This window comes from Pieris rapae, chromosome 20, assembly GCF_905147795.1.
Source record: "Pieris rapae chromosome 20, ilPieRapa1.1, whole genome shotgun sequence".
NCBI lineage: Eukaryota > Metazoa > Arthropoda > Insecta > Lepidoptera > Pieridae > Pieris > Pieris rapae.
In genome coordinates this window covers 7,044,038-7,055,096 of record NC_059528.1, presented here as the reverse complement: position 1 = coordinate 7,055,096, position 11,059 = coordinate 7,044,038, and the positions used below count along the sequence as shown (strand labels likewise).

Sequence of the window (11,059 nt, the reverse complement as noted above, 5' to 3'; positions counted from 1 at the left end):
TTTTGTAGATATCTATATCTCCGGTCAGAATTACATTGATAGCGCGTTTCAAGGTATGACGTCATCATATTGAATTGGTGATGAAGATGGTCAATTCTTTTTTTTTAATGATTTTTTTGACATCATGGAATATAATTTTACTTAGTGTTTTAAAAGTGAATCTGCATTATGTAATTATCCGATAGAATCAACAAACTCGCATGTCCATTATCGCTGCCAGCTGCTTTTGCGCACGATAGTTTTTTCTTAATACAAGCACAGACTTTGCGGTAACTGACACTGGGCGGTAGGGTTGACAATAAATCCTAATAAAAAACCGACTTCATTTAATTTATTTATTTAATAAATATTTTATTTATACCCTATGTTTTTTAAAGTAAATATGTATGATTATACTCCGCTGGCGCCGAAACTTTGTCTCTGCAGTTTTTTGTCAAGCAGTTTTGCCGCGCACCACCACAATGTGGTACTAGAATACTGACGTACTTCGAAGCTTATTCTTCTAAGGGTCGTTCAAGAGCGTAGAAATTTCTGGAAGGCCGGCAAAGCCTTGGGTGGCGGTATCACTTAACATCAGTGATCAGATGATCCTGCCCGTTTTCCCCTTGTTGCCTACGACAGTGTCTGTCCTGCAATATCTGTATTGTAAACCAGATAGCCTCAGATTTATTTATCTGATTCCTGATAATGTTTCTTTAAAAGGAGGTGTCTTTAGCCCCTTTTACATTAATTCTCTTGAGCTTTGTTCGAACGAGAGATTGCAAGTCACTAACTTAAATCAACTTTCAAGAGCTGACAGTTTTTTCTATTTGACCTTTGACATACTTGACAGCACTCAAGCGGAGAATACAGGCCTCAAGATCATTATTAACAGTCCAGGATATATGACAGCCCTAAATGCAGGCAGGAATGTGTTGCGCTCACGCGCCGTAAGAAAAAAATGAGATTCTTTTAGCATCGTGCTTCCGCCATGTTCGCGTGATGAAAATGATGTATTGGATTATTGGTCATTCGACTTTCTTTCACTTTCGTATGAGAATTTAGTTTTCCGATTGCTGCTTCCTACATGTTTACTTGTTTATTGACATCTTTAGGAGTTCCCGATATATAATGAAAACTTTAACTAGAATAAACATTGGCAACTGTTTTAGTTCTTTATCTTCTTTGTCTTTCTTGCTTATTACAAAGAAGATGATTAAGAAGTAGCGGTTAAATCCCTAAATAAGTCTTATTATAATAATTGCTTTATGCAAGTACCACCAATGAAAGGTCCTTTGGAATAATCGTGGATATCCGTATCATAAAGACTACTGAATCCATTTGAACCCTGGACTGTTTCCTAAGTTGGTATATATTTGATCTAAAAAATCGGTTGTCTGTAAATTCGGTTTACTGACGACAGTTGAACGTGACAACGCCATAAGAAAATACTGATGGAATGGTTCCACTCAGAGCTAGGTAACGCCGCATGCGTCGTGTCTTTTCGTGCTTGCAGCCCGCTCCATCAAATTATAAGACGTTGTCACGTCAAAAATCTATGATTATACTAATATACTATATCTATAATAATATATAAGATAAGAAGATATTATGATAGGCCATGCGGTGGATCTGATAGCTGGCAGGAGCTGTTTGGACTAGAGTTGCCCAGGTGGAATAAGTGGAGAGCGCTAGGGGCTGTTGCCTAAATATTTTGTATTGTGTTGTATATTTTAAATTATTGTATGGCCACAGAATTAAACAACAGACAACTACAAGAAGTGTTCAATTACTAGTGATTCACGGTGAAAAAATACTGGCAGGAATTAGAGATAAGAACAAAAAAACAATTCTCTTTTTTTTTTAATAGAACGAGTTGGCATCGTGTCGAAACAGGTTTTGAACAATTTAAATTCGCGCGATAATAACATGGCTTCTATAATGGTAAATAAAACAATCATCTCAATATCGGTTATTTAAGGCCTGATTTAATTTTATCCGCATTATAGCTTTAAAACAATATGCAAAGTTTAGAATCTTATCGAAAAACGTAACATTTGATAAAATTGCGTCATACTCTTTATCACTCTTGATATACGTACAGTTAAAAGTTAACCAAGGCAATCATATTAGAAATAAAGAATAATCATGGCACTACATTAATTGCATCATGAGCACAGCTCACATACCCTCACTTTCAAACCATCGTACAACACACCGAATTAGCTAGATATTATTAATTTAATAAGTTTTATTCTGTAACTATTTATATTATATTATATTGATGTGTTTTACAGCAATCTACCAATCCGTAACTTTGTTTTGCAGGCTCTTAAATCTTAATGTGGTTTAAGTTTGAATTTGTGTTTGTTTATTGCTGTAATTTTTATCTTTTTAGTTTTAGTTATTATTTATATTATTAGTAATTTGATTTTTGTTTATTTTGTGTCCGTTTCTTTTGTTTTTCTTTTGATATATTGCTTAAGTTCTAATGTAATTGATGTGTATGTTTAAGTGTGTTAAATTTGTGATGTCATTTTTTCTTGTATTTTTTGGCATTCACATTGATTCAGAATGTATATATAAATAAATAAATTTGAATCTTTTCATATTATTATTAGATGTCCGAAGTTATAAATACCATGATTATTATGAGTTAATTGCATTTATCAAGATTTATTTAAATCGATATCGATAACAGCCCCTCATAGATACCGAGAAATAGTAAAGATAAAGTCTTCCTGGAGTACTGGTTTGTTTGTTCAATAAATAGATAATTATTACCAACGCTGAGTAAACGTTCAACACCTCAAATGTCCTCTACTCTGGAAAGATAACGTTTTCTGACACTGCGTCATAATGTACTAACTGTTCGTCCGCGTTTTTAATCTTCTAGTAACGACCCAATCTCGGTTTTATTTATCTTTTCTTTAAAATTAATAGCAAGAAAACCGTGTCCATCCTAACATGGTTACAGGTTCGTTTTTAGACACTTGAGAAGAAGAACTTATTGTGACTGCCAAAGTGGAAGGCACAAGTGACAAGAACTAATTGGGTTCAGCCAATCCTTTACTCAGATCGATCAAGTAAAAGCCCTTAAATGTCTGACCTATTCGCAGTCGAAGACCCCCTTCTTCTGTCTCCTCCTCGTCTCCCACTTATCCCCTGAGTGGAGGAAGTTGTAGGACATCACTAACACGACCTTAAGAGTGTGACTGGAGAAGAGCCTACGGGAGGCCTATGTTGTGGATCCCGTAGGCTCTTTGCCTCCTACTTATAAAAAAACAACGAAACGGTTTCTGCAGTGTACTTGGAATTATGTCAGTTGGTCTCCAAGCCCTAGTTGGCTTTGCTTTGGTCGCTGACATGTCGACAGTGTATCCATGTTCTATATAATTCTCTGAATATTTTTTATATAACACAGGGGAACTCACCTGATGAGTGATACCGTCTCTAGACACTTACATTGCTAGAGGGCTTGCAAGTGCCGGGCTTATAATAATTGGTACCCTCATTACTTGAAGGACCAAACAAAGTTTCACAAACAAAGTTATATATATATATATATATATATATATATATTGTAGTTAATTCTTAAATTACATTCAAAGGTAATTGCTGCAATATTACTATAGTACATAAAGCATGATTACTGGAGGCTTGAGGTACATAGTTTTATTGTTGGTACCTACTTAAAGTATAAGATATAAAAAGAAAGATACCTTTCAAAATTTCCAATGAAGTTGCTATCAAATCTAGGTTGATTAATAAAAATATTTTTTGTAATTTAAGATTATAAGAGATATAGTTATTATATGACAAGAATTTTGTTTTTCAAGTTGTCGTAAGCGTTTACAGATTCGTTATCTTCGATATTAAAGAAATAATGTAGTCTAGAAAAATAAATGCGCATTCCTTAACAGTTAAAGCTTGCAGCGCCATCTTGTGGCTATATAAAAACTCAACGGAATTTTATTCACATTTCATTGCAAGAAATACAGTACAATAATTAAAATAATGGAATAATTTGGAGATCAGGTATGGGCAACCTTTGACATTTTGAGGGTCAAAATTTTGAGTGCAAAATGCAAATACAAATATAAAAGTACTTTAGTGCAGTTTAAAGTAGTGATAATATTGTTGCGATAGATTTTAGACATGAAATAATACAAAAATGTTATTATAGTACAATTTATTAAAAAAATAAAATGAAATTTAAAAAATGGTACAATATAGTGAAATCGTTAATTTTGCAATTGTTACAACTACGAAAGTTAAATACACCGAAATCAAAGAGACACAATATGAGCATGAAATGGGAAAGTATACCATCGACATTTGGATTAATTCCACTGATACAAAGACGTAAAGAATTTTCCAAATTATCGTCAGTCATTCTTGTTGATTTATCAATGTAATTTGATGCGAATTTTCTAAGCTGCGGAAAATTGTCTTTTTCTAGGTATTTTTTGTAAAAATATTTTGACGTGCCGCTCGTGAGTATAAGTATCTAATGTAATATTTTTTTAATTGGATTTTTTCAAAATGTCTCGCGGGCTGGATCATATCTTACCGTCTTGCCGTCGCGGTGGTTGCCCATATATGGTGTAGACCCAGGCCCCCAAAAGATGTTGTGACATCATTCGTGGACTTAATTAATAGGTTCTAATTGCTCATCCTAAGCCAAAGTAGGTGTTTCATACGTTTTATATAACTTTTCAGCGGCCCATGTATGCTTTAAAACATGAACTAAAGCGAATTAGAGCAATTATATTTTGTTTTTAAGCGTGATTTTTCTTTAGTATCTAATTAATAGTTATCTAATCTAAGTAAACGAGGAAAATTGTTAAATGAAAAGTCATGGTAAATTGCATTATTTTCACTTGACTGTTATACTTGTTTGTCATGGCAACAAATCTATTTTAAGTGAGGAATTTAAAAAAGTATTTACAATTTTCTTAACATTCAAAGCAATAATGAAAATCAATTATTTTACTCAAACAGCCAGTTTTAAAATAAAACAAAACATTTCTTACGAAAAACTTACGTACGTATTTGGAGCTAAGCGATAGAAAGCATAATTAAAATTATTTATACAAACTGTTTACTGTTTACCTTATGTCAAAAACTAACATTGACGTATACGTCTCTTAACCTGTGCGACGTAATTCGCGCGCGAATAATGCCATTAACGGAATCTTTAATTTTATATATATATATTCGTAAACTAATAAATCGGGCATGGGAATCTTAAAGTGATATCTATCTTGTTAACGATGGAGGTGATTAAATACTATTTGTATAACTTCTTAAATATAGTTGAGTTTTGTGTCTTCAGGTATAAGGAAGTGATAATTGGGCAAATAGATTTTTGAAAAGAGCGTCCCAATTTTTTAAAAGGTCGGCAACGTACTAGCGAGCCTTCTGGCAGTGTGAGTGTACCATGGACGGCGGTATCACTTAACATCAGATGATAGCCTGCTGCCTGTTTGTCTCCTGTTACATAAAAAAATAGTCGCGATAGCACACCTCACTTTTTCGAATATTAAAATGCATAACATTGATAGGAGGGTGATTTGTTTGCTCAAAGCAGTGTGACCGATTGTTAAAGGTCAAAATATGAGATCGCTCTTATTGCTTATCTTCTATTTGATTTCCCCTCGGAACCGGCACCCTATTTATTTATTATTTGACTGTGCGTCTGATTTGACAAATTAATTTTTTTACATTTTTTTGCCACCGGATGAGTCTTTTGGGCATCTCTAGACAAAATCAATATATAGGTTTTGCTAGACATATTTTAACATTATATTAAATATCATATTTCCTAATCATATATTTTATTCAACTAATGCCAAATAAATATATTTATTTTTAATATTTAGAATACATGTTTCGTAACAGTAAATATTATTTTAGTGTTTTTAAATCAATTTCATTACGAAGGTGAACAGTATTTACTAATTATTTATTTAAATAAAATCTTTTTGATTTATTTTAATATTTATCGTTAATCACTACTGCATATTAATTATTTTTTTTCCATACGCCAAATAACTTCTAACGCGTGGACAAAAATAAACCCACTCTTTTTTTGTTAAAGCTTAAACAATAACAGTGTACAAAATTCAAAATAAACGAGTTTTATACACAAACATTTTTTTTTATTTCTAGTGTCAATAAAATGTTATCACTATAATTTAGATTATACAACTGATGTGATCAAAGATTTTTTATGTCAATTTTGTCTATTCCCGCTCTATAGACATTAAATACTCCTTTGGCTGTGCAACGTGGTCTACGAATTCCATAACTCCCTGTCATTAGTCGTTCAGATCCAGCAGGTACTCCTGAACTCTATTAATCCAGTGGTACCTAGGTCTACAAGCCTACGGGGAGTTGGCTTGGCAGTGTATGACCATGATATTAATGATACTCTTAATAATTTAAAAAAAATATATATTTTTATTTTAAAAAAATATTTATTTATTCTTGTAAAAATTATAATTTGTTAAGATAATAAATTACACTATTTTTTTACAATTGTTTATTCGTACTTAGTAATATCTAATTGAATGTTGTCCGACCACTTCGAGAGCGGTATTCCTCTGTAACGTTTCCCAATAGGGTCGCCCTTATAGTCTATCGATCGTTAGACAGTCTTGCAACATCCTCATATTAAGTATTTTTATACCCATTGTCATGTATAGAAAATAAAAATTATAAATAACTTGAATTTTTATCCTAAATTGTAATTAAACTGTTATCAAGCCTAAAACACATTAAAACAAATACCAGTTATTCTTAATTTTCTAATCGTCTGCCCGATTACGATTTGTCATTATTGTACTTATTTGCATTTGACGAACATTAATGAGTTTTTTATTCTTATCAGAGAACAATTAGTTCAACGTGTAAAGTACAATCTCATTTTGTTTTAAATATTTAAAGACGAAACCTTTTACTTCTACCCTATAAGGATAAGTGAGGAGAAAAACAGCCGATTAACTTTCTCTCATTCATTAATCATCGCCATTGACTAACAAATCGTCACTATGGTGGTACCGTAGTGATTCATAAAATGCTAATCACCCCTAAGAAGTGATTATTATTATTACAATTATTATTATTACCTATGCCTATAATTGCGTACAAGAAGGTAATTAGCAAAAAACTTCCGCGGATCGCTAAATACTTAGAAAAAATAAATATACCTACTATTATCATATCTTTATCAAACGCTTAAAGGTAAACAAATGTAATAATACGTTGCCATATTCTATATAGCTGATAATTCAGGGTGATAAATAAAATAATAATTTGATAAAAAATGGAGCTATGACAATTGACATCTTCATAATCGCGCTCTCAAACAATGATCGAAGTCGCCCGGACAATCTGTAGCAGGACGAAACGAATGCCGCTAGCCATCTCACTCACTCGCGTCCAGTCCGAGATGCGCGCTCTCGCTCCCCCCGCGCGCCCGTCCGTCGGTCTCGACCAATCGGCGGCCATCTTTTGCTCCCCCGAGAGCAGAGCGACAGTGCGTGCTCTCATCACGATCACAAGGAGACGACATCTCGCCGCGCGAGGTTGTCGTTCCCGCGGAAGATGCACATGCACCGCAACGCGATTTTAACCAAAGTGCCTTAGAACTAAGTGTAAGACTTTTTAACTGTGCTCAAAGTTACCGTGATAAGTGATTGGGAAGCTTGGAAATTGGACTATTAATCGACTACCGGCTGATATCGCGAAAATTATCCACGATTGGGTAAGTCAGGACTCACCGATTAGATTACAATGCAAATTATCGTAAGTGCGTCGCCCTGTTTTGTTTTTAGGTAGCATTTAAATCGAGTAGGCCGTGCCGTCATATGTCGGGTAAAAAATATTAATTTAAAAAACACAAATCTAAGATAGATTTTGTAAAGTGTGTAAAAGTTCCGTTGAGCTTTTTCTGTTTTCAATTAATTTGTGGAAGTGTTAATGTTGTGTTTTAGTAAAATTACAGTTCTTCCTTTTAGGAATTATGTGTTTCTTGAGGATAGATATTTTCATAATAAATAGAATATTAAGGATATATTTGGAAAAATATAAGTTAGTAGTATTTTTAAACCAGCTTTCGTTTGAGATATAGTAATTTAATTATGCAAAAAAATATTGTTAAATTTTGTGCGACCAGCGTAGAGAATTAACTAAAACGTAAAACAATTACGTAATAAAAACATTAACTTATGCATAGGTAAGCAAGTAGGTAACTAGCCTAAATTTGGTAATTAAATAAGATGTACCTACCTAAATATTTATAATTGGTAACATATATAATTTTTACATTACAGTTTACAAAATATTACGAATTATTTTGTATTAAGAATTTTCTATGCTATTTACATTAAAAAGATTATATATATAGATATTGTATTAATAATAAGGAATGTTTAAAACTTAATTACGTTAGTTTATTAAGTAACAGTTAAATAATAATATTAATATTTCCTTGTACGCTAAGCTTTAAAATCGACCTTTCAATATATGTACTTGCGTGTTAATAATTGAAATAAGTACATATTTTGTAATAAATCCTGTTTTTGTACTTTTAATACGTTTTGTAAAAATTAATTTGGGTTTTGTATTCTTATTAGGAAATTCTAGTTAGAATGACAGGTCGGTTTTTTTATAGAACAGGGAGCAAACGGGCAGGAAATAATAATGGCTAAACTGATTTTTTTTTTAAATTTGTTGAATAATAACGGACTTTTCACTTCCGCCGAGAAACCGCAGTAGATAAAATAAAATAACTGAACATACTAACATTGAATTTAGTTCTAAAATATACGTTAAAATATTTTATCGCACAGAATACAGAGTGGGAATTTTATTTATTACAATGCATCACTTATAATTTTCTTTTAGTGTTTGTAATTTTAGTTAAGTCCATTTAAACCGTCATTTCACGGAAATCAATTACATAAAATATAAATGCCAACCGTAAAAAAAACTAAAGTGTATTGAAGTTTGTTTTCTTTATGCGCACAATAATAATTCTGGATTATTCTAGTAATGGTTTGGACTTGTCCAATAATATTTTACTGATGAGGTGAGTCTCATATACATTTAAATAAAAAGATATCAAACCAACGCTAATATTAAGCCACGCCCACGAGACCTTTTTAATCCGAGATAATTAAGTAGCCTTGTGATAAAAAATACCTAAAGTATCTTATATCAGATAACTGACTGTGCCCCGCGGTTTTACTCGGGCTAATTCAATTAGCTTGATATGCATTAGTCAACTCGAACTCGAACTTCTTGAGCGCGTTCAGCCTCTTCATATTTCTCATTTTTATTTCCTGAAGGGGTAGGCAGAGACCATGGTTCTTCCTTTCTCGCTTCGACAACGCCCACCCAATCCTATTTTCCTATCTACGGTTGACTTATAGACCCTACTGGTAAGATTCTTATTGGTCTATATGGCTTAAGCATTCCCTTTCGTATCCTTGACAATACGTGTTTTTAACCAGTTTCGTAACAGGTATATAAAAATATTCCACAATTGATTAATAATATAAAAAGCAACCTGATTATAAAAATTGCAAAACACCTTCGTAATAATTACGTAATAAATTACAACAAACCGAGATAAAATCTCAATTTCATCTCAATATCACTCATACGTGTCTAGTAATTACCTTCGAACACTCGACTTTATCTAATCTGTTCCAAATTTGAAATCGCCGTAAGATTGAAATGTCAAAACATCTATTATAGATAAAAAAAAACATTTTCATAGATATTTAGTCTCAATCTGGACATTTATCGTTCGTGAAGTTTCTTTTGACAGGTGTGTAAATAACCTAATAGTGATTTAAGACTACTTTAAAATAGTTTAAAACATATATTATCAAATATTTAAAGAATCGAATTTTAAGATTTTTTTCCTTTTTATACAACAATTTAAATTAAAATCAGTATATTATGTCTTATACAATAACTTTTATACATATTACATAGTTAATAACAAAGACAAGAAAAACCCGCTTTAGGCGTTTATGGACACGTTGCGCCATCTAGCGGCCGATTACGTAAAACTTACCTAAGTCATAATTAGATAATTAACACGATCTGAAAATCGTAATTCATGTTATTTTATACTCGTAATCTTATCTGATAAAATTATTATTAGTTTTATTAGGTATTTAAGGATATTTCTCGAAACATAGACATAATTAACATTTTTAATAAAGCAATTTTGTAATTAAAAAAGTAAAAATTGTATCCATTAATCACTTTAACACTTTTATCAAAGAAACAATAAACACCTGCCCAAAACATTTGTTTAATACCACTGGGAGCTATCAATGTTCAGCGAGCCAATAATAATTGGATTTATTAAAGACTCGGTAATCTAATATTAATTTAGGATTTAATAATCGAAAGCCTATTGCTTAAAAGTTAATACTTATTAAACATTTAAAGACCCTAGATTCAATCGTTAGCTGAAAATCGTCTTATAACACCGATACTTCATGAATTACTTAACTATTCGTGAATTATATATATTTAATACTAGCTGACCCGGCAAACGTTGTTTTGCCATGTTTTTGTGCCAAAAAATTAAAGTTTATAATTAACAAAAAAACATAAGAGATGATTGTAGAGGGGTGGAAATTTAGGGTTGCATGTATTTTGTATGGTGTATCGTAAAAAAATAAAAACGAAAAATGTTGTCTAAAAAATAAATAAATAAATTTAGGGGTGCACCACCCTTAACATTTAGGGGGATGAAAAATAGATGTTGTTCGATTCTCAGACCTACCCAATACGCACACAAAATTTCATGAGAATCGGTCGAGCCGTTTCGGAGGAGTTCGGTTACTAACCCCGTGACACAAAAATTTTATATATAAGATATCATTAGATCAGGCATCGAGTCTGTCCATAGGCGGCGGTATCACTTAACATCAGGTGAGCCTCCTGCCCGTTTGCCCCCCTGTTCTATAAAAAAAATAATGTACGATTTTACCACTATTTAATCATTAATGTAAAAAATAATTACATCACGCTCAATGTCCATCAATCT

General features: G+C 32.1%; 1 protein-coding gene across 2 annotated transcripts in view; it reads left to right on the top strand.

The window, feature by feature from the left end:
• Positions 1-7,224: 7,224 nt before the first annotated feature.
• The window catches only part of LOC110995980, a 28,991-nt gene continuing 25,156 nt past the window's right edge, over positions 7,225-11,059 (top strand). For both annotated transcript variants that reach the window (XM_045632488.1, XM_045632487.1), the window contains exon 1: positions 7,225-7,750. The gene's annotated coding sequence lies outside the window, so the exon portion shown is untranslated. The remainder of the gene's footprint in view (positions 7,751-11,059) is intronic.